Here is a 12,048-nt window from a genome sequence, read left to right on the forward strand (position 1 = left end):
TACAGGAGAGCCCTTACCAGCACGGTAGAGTCTCAAAGGCAAGCAGCAGATTGCAGCTCGGACCAGGCAGACCACAGCCCTGATACCTGATATGTTCAATAAAGGCGGTAAGGAGAAGGAACCGGAGGTGGTGCCTGGGACTTCAACAGGAGAGGTATTGGTGGAAATGAAAGCCCCTGACAGTATGACGGATTCTCAGACACAGCTATTACCCCTGGTGGAGATGGATGACAAGTTGAAAGGGAATATGGATGGGGGAGCCCCCTTAGCAGATGAGTTAATGGTCGCCGCCCAGGGGTTATTGATATCAGCAAAATCAGGAATCATTTTTGGAGACTCTCTGAGAGAGATAAACGAGCATTTAGTCATCACTCAGCCTCAAGTACCGGAACAAGGTCCAAGTGATAGTAAAGGAGGGGGGGGGGGGGGCAACATCCTCTCCTGGAACAAGGAGATGAGGCTGGAGGGGGTGGAGATGGAGCTCAGAGCGAAGCCTTTATCGCAGCCTTTTTTTTAATGCATAATTTATTCAACACTACGGCAAATGTTGTCATCCTTTGCTGCATAATTAATTCGAGTGGCCCCACAGCAGGCAGCACATGTTAAAAGAGCTTGTGAATGAAGCAGGGAGACTGTGAAGTTTGCGAACGTAGTTTGGTGTGTGCAAATCCTGCATTGCCAATCCCTGGTGAATTGCAGCTACTGCTGCTGAAAAAAGGCCAATGGAAGTACCTTTGTTTGAGGTAGACTGGCATCAAGGGCAGGGCCAGCCATAGCACTGGTGGTGTCCTGTGCATTAATGTTTGTTAGTGCCCCCAATGACCAACTCTGCCATGGATTCCCTCACTACCACCCTTTAACTGTGCCCCCCAAGTCTCCATAACCACTCTCTCTCAGATGCATTTAATTTCATTTACAGAGCCACTCATACCATTGTAGGGTGTCAGAGCACTTTACATCACACACATTACACAGAGACAATAAATATGTGTGTAAATCACTGTATAGAAAATGTTACATAAGACTAAGGACTAAGGACTACAAGGTGTTGGAGTCATATGACAACCATCAGGCCCGGTTCTTGCGGGTGGGCTGGGTGGCCAGAACCAAACAGGATCCTTGGCCCTCGCAGTGAGGGCTTGAAGGCAGGCGCGCAACACCTTTGGGATTAAAGTGCTTCAACCCTCCCCCATCGTGTGTGTCAGCCCAGGCCGAGGGGCGCACACACACACACAAACAGTTTTAGCTGCACCCCAAGTACTTCACAGGTCTTTACAAGACCATGTACATGTTATCGAGGCTTTGTTTATTTTTTCACCCCTTTATGTCTGCATGGCGAAAGACAACAAATCCTTTCTTTGACCAAAGGTCCTTTGGTAACCTTTGCCTACTGTCCTGCTGCCGTGTTGATATTTATTTTTCTATGCAGCGCAGGAGAAAATAAGTTTGTTTATTCCTTTTTACCTTTCCTGACCCATGCAGTGGCTTAACACATAAGATTGTGACACAAAGTTTGACTAATGGAGTAGGTAAGAGAATGTGTTACTATATTTTTTCTTTTTAAAATCTGCACTGGCCCAGCAAGACACATACGTGTGTGCTTCATTTAAACAGTTTTCATCATTATCATGGCCGATGCAGGACAACAATAAGAATACAAAATGCCCAGATAACGCTGGTGATTAATAATCCTGCTGGAGAGCAATCATGTTAGTAGTTTTCAAATGCAGATGAACTGTATTTTATGTGGATAGCTCAAGGGCTTTGAGTGGGATGAAAAACCTGGGGGGTCTCTCAAAGGGGCGTGGCCAATGCAATTGAGGACATGGCTTAAAAACAGTATGTTAAAAATCTGTGTTTAGCAGTGTGCAGCCCGACTTGTATTTTGCTGTTTCTGTCATTACATCCAGGTATTTGATACAACAAGTAACATCATACCTACAAGACAGGACTATTGGCTTTGTCAATGGTTGTTAGTTGCATAAGATAAATAATAGCACCTATGGCTTGTATATAATATTGCAAAAGCTTTCACTTAAAGCACTAGTGACATCACAACAATGTTGCTGCTCCTGAGTTTCAAAAAGAGAAGGGAAATCCAGAGAGAAAATGACTCTCTTTAAAGGATTTCCCTTCCCCCTACAATGCTCACCTGGCATGACGTCATGCCGTAACTTTCCACTTGTGAGTAGTGTGAGCAGGGTACACCGATGTGCCTGCTGTCTCGAAATGGGTCTCTATCGGGCTCTGTTTTGTGCCCTGGCACTTTTTTCCGGACTGCAGTGACAGTAGACTGCTGTCACTGCAGTTCGGAAAAAAACGGGCTAACTGTGACCTGCGCACAAAACAGAGCCCAATAGAGACCCTTTTTGAGGCCCCCTTAAAAAAACTGCCGTTGCTCAGACCCAGTGAGACCCGGCCCACTTAAAGCCCTGGATAGCTCAGTGGGTTACTGCCTTTGTCACAGAGATCCTTGTGTTACTTGCAGTTCAGAAGTTACAATCCTAACATAGGACAGTGACCAATAAGCTGTCATCAAAGAGCTGCATACAAACATGAATGGTATAGTTAGAACTTCACTTTTTTTGGTTTTGTGATATAGTTAGAACTTCCCCAGTCTTTCATTATTCTAATGTTGCTAAAATGAGTATGTTTGGGCAGATATACATTTTTATCAGTAACGCTGACCCCCATGGAATACTCTTTAAATCCTAAGGTTGTGTTTCCCCAGACCAAACACTCTTAAACTATTCCGTCAACCAGTATGGATGACATGTGATTACTACACCTTGTAATCCTCATTGGCTTATGTGACATTCCCTATAGACTGATTTACATACTTGTATGATTCATTGTCTCTGTATAATGTGTGCGTTGTGTAAAGTACTGACACACACTACACTGATATGAGTAGCGCTATGCAACAAATGAAATGCATCTGAGAGAGGGGCTACCTAAAGATAAGTGGCACTGTTGGAGGGTGGCAGTGAGGGAATCAAGGAGGAGGAGGTAGTGGGAGGGGCTATGGACCGATGAGGGGCACTGGTGGATGGTGGCAGTGAGGGAATCAGAGGAAGAGGTCATGGGGTGGAGGGAGGACGGGGGAGTTAGGGAGAGATGAGGGGCACTGGTGGAGGGTGGCATTGAGGGAATCCGAGGAGGAGGTCAATAGGTGGAGGGGCTATGGGAAGATGAGGGGCACTTGTGGCTTTGAGGGAATCCGAGGAGGAGGTCAATATAGGGGGCCATTGGGAGATGAGGGGCACTGTTGGAAGGTTGGAGTAAAGGTATTTACGTAGAAAGAGGTTATTGGCGCATCGCCAAAAAAGACTTTCGCATTAGCGCTGAAGCCGGCCTTTCTGTTTTTGTTTATTTAATTAGCAGGCGGGTCATATGGGCTACGGTGGAAAATACTTTAAAGTGCGTGCTAATTATATTTACTGCTATATTCAATGTTTTAAGTTTGAAAGTGATTTTCCTAATGTTTTTACCTGGAAAACAGAAAGTGGAGCCCGATGGTGCCTGATATGGAGCTGGGGCCCAAGGTCATCTGTGAGATAAGGTGCACTGGAGAGGAGTAGTGGATAATAACCACAGCACTGAATCGGCCCTACTCTCGGTGACTGATAAGATCAAAATGTCACAGGATAGAGGGGGATCCATGATTCTAGTGCTGTTGGACCTGTCTGCGGCCTTTGATACCGTGTCTCATAACATCCTTCTCAGCCGTTTGCCGGGAGTGGGGATCGGAGGCTTAGCACTATCCTGGCTGGAGAGCTTCCTTTCCGGGAGGTCGCAATCTATCAGCCTGGGCCCCTACCGCTCCATCTCGAGGGAGCTCACGAAGGGGGTGCCACAGGGCTCATTCCTTAGCCCTACATTGTTCAATGTATATGTGGCCCCCCTTGCTGAGATTGTGCGGAAGTATGGGTAAACACCGGTTTCCTACGCTGATGACACCCAGCTCCTCTACCCTTTCAGCTCCCTTGGCCCTAAAGTCAATGAAAACTTTGCTGAGAGTATGAGGGCAGTGTCACATTGGATGGCCGCAAACTGCCTCCAATGTAACGTTGCAAAAACAGAGGTTATGCTCTTCGGCAAAGCAAGTCTCCTGTGGTCTCCAGATTGGAGGCCGCTGGATTTGGGTCCAGTTCCAATATCAAAGCCACACGTTAAAAACCTAGGGGTAAAAATTGATCAAAAATTGACCCTTAAGGAACATACCAACCATATTGCAGGACTGTGTTTCCACACCATTGGCCTTCTAAGACGAGTCTTCCCGTATCTTCCTGGCACCTACAGGAAGACACTCGTACAGGCTCTGGTTACTAGCCGCCTGGACTACTGCAACGGCCTGCTGACATTAGCAAATGCAGATGCAGTAGGCCGTTTGCAGGTAGTTCAGAATACTGCGGCCAGATTGGTCATGAGTGCACCGGCTAGGACTCCCTCTAAGCCCTTGTTGGATGAGCTGCATTGGCTCCCTATACGGCAGCGCATCAGTTTTAAGATATGCTGTACGGTCCACAAATGCTTATATGGGGATAGTCCTAAATACCTTTCTCAATCTCTGGAGCTGTATCAACCCAGCCGGTCACACCGCTCAAGTAACCAAGCTGAAACTGAAACCCCCTGCAACAAAAAAATCCAGACAGGGAGACCGAGCATTTTCCTCAGTCGGCCCTGCCTTATGGAATAAACTTCCAACAAACCTGAGAATGACCACCAACCATCTGTCCTTTAGAAAGGCATTAAAAACTCTCCTCTTTCAGGAAGCATCTCAGACCCATTAATCAATCCTATTGACTCTGTTAATGTTCTGGCCGGCAAAGCGCGGAGATACCCTTACGGGATTGAGTCCAGCGCGATATAAGAAACTAAAATAAAAATAAAAAATAAATAATCAAGCCTGTAAGAGAGTGCGTTGCAGAGTCCGTGGTCAGGATTGAGGTAGAAATGAAGATGGATTCTCTGTGAAGGCTCGCACAGAGGGAGCCCGAGAACTGTCACTTGCCTGACACTCCCACCTCAGAAACCTCCTCTTCCCATCAAAGGCACATTACATGGAAAAAACACTTTTCAAGAGTGATCACATTTAGAAAGAGATTTGGAAAGAGTGCGTTTTACTGCGCCTTGTAAGACTAAGAAGAGATAAAGGAGGGCCCGAAGCAGGCCTGCCTAGACATATAGGCGAAAAATCGAGCCCGCAGTGGCCCATCCAAATGCATCCTTGGCCCACCCAAATAAAAATTTGTGGAGCCGGGTCTGACAACCATACTAGTAGCCCGTATAGTTTTATAGTGATTGGTCTGGAGAAACACAATACCCGGAATTTAAAACCTAATACCGTGGTTGGGGGTTCTTCTTAATAATCAGAATTTATTTCTGTCCAAAAGAACACTTTTTGGGACATTAGGATAATAAAAGACTGGGGGACGGGGGGGGGGACATAACGCTCAAATTTATACCTTGCAGTTTGTATGCAGCTCAAGGATGACAGTTAATAGCTCACTGTTGTAAGTTAGGATTTTAACTTATAAACTGCAAGTAACAAAGGATCTCTGACAAAAGCAGTAGCCCACTGACCTATTTATATCATGTGCACCTTGTGATCTGCATGGCGCATGTTCTTTGCAGCCGGTACATTAACCCTCTGAGCTACCATTCCATGAGTCAAAACTTCCACTAGACAAAATTCTGATCTCTCTCTCTAGGAAGAACTTTAATCACCAGAGTTATCAAGACATTTTTATTGTTGCCGAAAATTGCTGGAAGCCAGGAAGGAGGCAACAAGCATTTTTAAAACCATAATATACTTGAAAACATGATGCCTTCACCTAAAGTCAGCACCCAGTGTGGTCACAATGGTTGCACCACCCTAGAGCTGGCCCTTCTCAAGGGTCCTGTGACCTCAGTGACTGTTGTTCTAGGGTGTGCTGCTTCACAGGCCTGCCTGCAAGACTGGAGGTGAACTTCAGTATGGATAGTGGTGGACAAGCCTTGAAGGTTAACCTACACTTGTCATGCTAGGGTCCACCTGCTGGTGCGAAGACACCAGGACTTCTAATGTGTTGCAAAGCCTTCTAAGGTCTAGCATGTGATTGTGCTCTAGCAAGAGAGTGGTCTGGTGGGCTGGTTATTAAGGCTGAACCTGGTTCCCAGTTCCAAATTCAGCAGCTCTGACCATAGTGCCACAACCTATCCCCCACTGAACACCGTACTGCCCCACTGAGAAAAACTCCCACTGTTTTCAACTACAACCCAATTGTTGCCCGCTATAAACACCTGGATGGGCAATTTAAATTACGCACTAGACAAGAGCAATAAGCGGCCTACAAAAAAAAAAAAGGAACAACATCCTGGAAGAAGCAAACACTTATAGGGAATGCAAAATTTAGCAAACCATGGGAAATGTAAGTGGGAACAACATGGTTACCTTAATGCTTTTACACTCACTATTCATAAATCAGTGAGTGCTTTTGTCTGAAAAGTTAAGGACACGACTACAGGGCACTGAATGGACCCATTTTAGTGGCCAATGCTTATATCCTTACAAAACATAGGCAGTATGGTAAAAAGACCACATCCCTGGACACAGAGTTACCGCACACATTTTGTTATCCAATCCACTCATTTTGGTACCTCCAGGATTGGTGCACTAGTTCCAAGTTCAGGGAAAACAAAGACAAGAAAACAAAAATAGCACTTCACTGGAAAACTCTGTAAAAGTGGCGCTAATGTGTTTCAGTGTGAATAAAATCAGTCTGGCCAGTTTACTACCACTCTGTCTTTCTTTATTTAGTTATATATCTATTTTTCATATTTTTAGCCTTTTATTCACAATGCTGCACTTTTGGATTTAAAATGTCAGAAAAGTACTACATTTCCAGCAAAAGCGTCTTTCTTTTTTGGATCCATTTCACAGAGAATCAAATAAAAGAAAGGAGAGGAAAGAGAGTGAGAACCCCGTCTTGAATTCACCCTGGAGCATGGGCATCCGCAGGGGGGGCAAGGAGGGTCGCTCCAGGGGGGGCAAGCACCCCTCCTTGCCCCCCCTGCGGACGCCCATGCTCCAGGGTGAATTCAAATACATGTAATTCCAGAATTGGGAGCCGGTGCTGGGGGAGGGAGGCACCTCAATACTTTTACACCCGACTCTCGCAATCCTCAGTAGGAACATAATTACGAGTACATCATGTATTCCTGATAGATTGTGTGGCACCTTGGTTACACCATCACCAAATACTCGTAGACAAATGATAACCGTAAGCAGGCGAGGGGTTAAGTCTTTGTTATAAAATTTGAAATTGTTTATTTATTGTTCAGTTAAAACCATAACAATATACCAAATTCTAATTTTAAAAAGTCTGCTTCATATTAAAGTTACATCTCTATAAAACTTTGTTATGAGCATACTACACAAAAAAAATTGAAACTTGTATAACTTTACAGAAGAAGTAAAAAAGATTCATGATTGGAATGTGACAACTTAGCAAAACTAAAAATACACAATATAATCTGTAAACGTCCTTGGAAAATGCATTTCCCACTAGCCTATCATTTAGATTGTGACCAGTGCTACTAGCATCAACATCTTGTTGATTTGAAGAAGCAGCATTCCTTTGTTCAAAATCAATTAGACACAAACATTGCAAGGTGACATGGCTGCATCAGAGCTCCTGAAATGTGGCTCCATTAAAAGATCATCTGAGGTCACTGCTCGCTCTCACCAGTCTTGACAAACCACACCATGAATCATTGTTCAAAAGAGCAGAAGTAGTGTCAACAAAAACTACTTTGAAATTCTGTAATGTAAAAAACTGTGATGGATCAAGCCCTGATCTTTGGACTGGGTAAGAGTGGTCTGCTTAATTCAGACACTCTGTTCATCACCACCCCCTTTTCTGAATAATTTTTGTCCACCACAAGCGTGGAAGGGTATACTCAGATGTGAGTCCCTAGCTCATTGCACCATCAGGATTCAAGCAAGCCGGGCCGAAGACGGCTGAAATGCCAGAAACCGGTCCCCGGTAGCTTGTTTCCTTCCCAGTATAAGAATTGGCTTGGTAGTTTGGTCTGCCCTGTTCCCATGATGCACTGGGCCAGGGTCAGACTAATTTGCATATAGCCAAGTTCTGAGCTGGGATGGTGCAGTGAGCTGAAAAACGGTGATGGATCAAGCCCTGATCTTTGGACTGGGTAAGAGTGGTCTGCTTAATTCAGACACTCTGTTCATCACCACCCCCTTTTCTGAATAATTTTTGTCCACCACAAGCGTGGAAGGGTATACTCAGATGTGAGTCCCTAGCTCATTGCACCATCAGGATTCAAGCAAGCCGGGCCGAAGACTGCTGAAATGCCAGAAACCGGTCCCCGGTAGCTTGTTTCCTTCCCAGTATAAGAATTGGCTTGGTAGTTTGGTCTGCCCTGTTCCCATGATGCACTGGGCCAGGGTCCGACTAATTTGCATATAGCAAAGTTCTGAGCTGGGATGGTGCAGTGAGCTGAAAAACGGTGATGGATCAAGCCCTGATCTTTGGACTGGGTAAGAGTGGTCTGCTTAATTCAGACACTCTGTTCATCACCACCCCCTTTTCTGAATAATTTTTGTCCACCACAAGCGTGGAAGGGTATACTCAGATGTGAGTCCCTAGCTCATTGCACCATCAGGATTCAAGCAAGCTGGGCGGAAGACGGCTGAAATGCCAGAAACCGGTCCCCGGTAGCCTGTTTCCTTCCCAGTATAAGAATTGGCTTGGTAGTTTGGTCTGCCCTGTTCCCATGATGCACTGGGCCAGGGTCAGACTAATTTGCATATAGCCAAGTTCTGAGCTGGGATGGTGCAGTGAGCTGAAAAACGGTGATGGATCAAGCCCTGATCTTTGGACTGGGTAAGAGTGATCTGCTTAATTCAGACACTCTGTTCATCACCACCCCCTTTTCTGAATAATTTTTGTCCACCACAAGCGTGGAAGGGTATACTCAGATGTGAGTCCCTAGCTCATTGCACCATCAGGATTCAAGCAAGCCGGGCCGAAGACGGCTGAAATGCCAGAAACCGGTCCCCGGTAGCTTGTTTCCTTCCCAGTATAAGAATTGGCTTGGTAGTTTGGTCTGCCCTGTTCCCATGATGCACTGGGCCAGGGTCAGACTAATTTGCATATAGCCAAGTTCTGAGCTGGGATGGTGCAGTGAGCTGAAAAACGGTGATGGATCAAGCCCTGATCTTTGGACTGGGTAAGAGTGGTCTGCTTAATTCAGACACTCTGTTCATCACCATCCCCTTTTCTGAATAATTTTTGTCCACCACAAGCGTGGAAGGGTATACTCAGATGTGAGTCCCTAGCTCTTTGCACCATCAGGATTCAAGCAAGCCGGGCCGAAGATGGCTGAAATGCCAGAAACCGGTCCCCGGTAGCTTGTTTCCTTCCCAGTATTAGAATTGGCTTGGTAGTTTGGTCTGCCCTGTTCCCATGATGCACTGGGCCAGGGTCAGACTAATTTGCATATAGCCAAGTTCTGAGCTGGGATGGTGCAGTGAGCTGAAAAACGGTGATGGATCAAGCCCTGATCTTTGGACTGGGTAAGAGTGGTCTGCTTAATTCAGACACTCTGTTCATCACCACCCCCTTTTCTGAATGATTTGAAGAAGCAGCATTCCTTTGTTCAAAATCAATTAGACACAAACATTGCAAGGTGACATGGCTGCATCTGAGCTCCTGAAATGTGGCTCCATTAAAAGATCATCTGAGGTCACAGCTCGCTCTCACCAGTCTTGACAAACCACACCATGAATCATTGTTCAAAAGAGCAGAAGTAGTGTCAACAAAAACTACTTTGAAATTCTGTAAATTTTGATTTACCTTTTTTTAGCAAACAATCAGGATTCTTGACTCTTGACAAAATCGCCAGCTTTCAACCGAACATGAACACATTTAGTGCTACACTTGAATTTTTGTTTTTAGAGTTTTCAACATTGGCAGTAATGTACGTTTTGTCAAGCTGTACTTAAGGCAACTGGAGATTCAACAAAGAGACAAACCGGTACCGGGTTTCCTTCCCTCAACCAGCATAATCGGAGAAAAAAGTGTAGAGTTATGAGGAGTACAATGATAAGACCAAATTATTTTGAGAACATGAGTCTACATTGATACTGGCTTAAATGGCTAATTGAATACTTCCAACAATACCTCTGTTAAATCTCTCAACTAAAGAATTCATGTTAGTCGAATAAAGAGCTGTGAGAATATGTTTAACACCACAACTCCATAAAAAATCTGTACACTTCTGAGAAGTAAATTGTTTACCATTATCACAATGATAGTGGGCAACCCTTCTCTGCAAAAGCATCTATGTAAGATAACAGCCTTGGAATTGGGATTTCTGCACCATTCTATCTCAAATATATGCTTTCAGATATTCAATACCCCAAGCACATGCCAACACTTCTCTTTCAGTGGTAGAATACTTATATGTAGTTAACGTAAGAGTTCTAGAAGTGAAATCAACGGTGGCTCATTTCATTGTTTAATCTGGCTAGTACAGCACCAAGCCCGCAAGCTCTGGCATCAAGTGTAATCATACTTTTATCATTTTGGGAATGAAGATTTAAGGGTGCAGCTTCAACAGTTGCAGTTTTATGATTAGAAAATGGCATGTTATTCTAGTCCGACCATTCATACCTAGATCTTTTCCTACGTAAATTTCTTAAAGGTGCTGTCATCATAGAAAAAATGTGAACATAACAAATAAAATTCACATAATCCCAAGAAAGATCTCAATTGAACTGTATTTATAGGTGTAATCACATCTTGCACAACTTTCTTCAGTGTTTCTTTTTGTAAAATACCACCTTTCAAAATCTTGTGATCTAAAAACTACGTCTGTTGCCATTAATTAACATTTATCAAGCTGTAGAGTCCACTCTTTGTATTTTAAAATAGAAAGAACCTTTTTAAAAATGACAATATGTTTATTCACAGAAATAGAGTATACAAGAATATCATTTTAGAATTCCACAACCCCTTTAGTTTCCCCAAACAAAATATGAATGAGGTTTTGAAAAACTAAAGCAGCAAAAGCTAAACCAAATGGCATTTGGATCTTCCTAAAAACACAATCAGGAGCAATAAAAGTGGTCATATGACGTGACTCTTGAGTTAATTCAATCTGATGACTGGCGACTGCACTGGCTTCCCGTGGATAAGAGAGTCACCTTCAAGATCCTCACTCACGCCTACAAATGCCTGCACAACAACGAACCCAAATAACTCAACGACAGAATAAATTCCACGTACCCAAAAGAAACCTGCGATCATTGAACCTCGCACTTGCCGAAACCCTGTGTATCCACAGAGCTAGATCAGGCGGAAGATCTTTCTCCCACATCGCAGCCAAGACCTGGAACAAGGTACTGGCAGACATCAGACGCGCCCCCTCCCCGAACGCCTTCAGGAAGACCCTCAAGACCTGGCTCTTCGGCTGAACGGAGCGGCTTACCCCCGCCCCCTCTGCGCCTTGAGACCCTCACGGATGAGTAGCGCGCTTAAAATTCCCTGATTGATTGATCGATTGATATGCTGATTTCAAATCCAAGATACTAAACACAGTGACCCCTTTAAGTGTGGCTAAAAAAACTTGAATATGTAGTAAAGACTGACAATCCATAACAATTTGTATGTTTACTGTTCTTAAGTCAACACACATTCTTAATTTTCCTAGAAACTTTAAAACCCAAACTTTGCGAAATCCTTTCAGCAGCATCAACTGGTTCAACTAGTTAGCAGAGGTTTGGACCCTGTCCAAGTAGGGACCACAATCCTAGTCTCGGTAATTCAGATACACAAATTAACACTAAATTAAGGTTGTGATCACCCTCCGGTAGCTTAGCACAGAGCAGTCAGGCTTAACTTAGGAGGCAATGTGTACAGTATTTGTGCAACATTTAAAATGCAGTAACAGTGAAAACACCCATAAATACTACACACCCGTTTAGAAAAATTGAGAATATTTATCTGGTTAAAACAAGACCCAAATAACAAAAATCCA

This window comes from Lissotriton vulgaris, chromosome 1_2 (assembly GCF_964263255.1).
Source record: "Lissotriton vulgaris chromosome 1_2, aLisVul1.2, whole genome shotgun sequence".
Taxonomy (NCBI): domain Eukaryota; kingdom Metazoa; phylum Chordata; class Amphibia; order Caudata; family Salamandridae; genus Lissotriton; species Lissotriton vulgaris.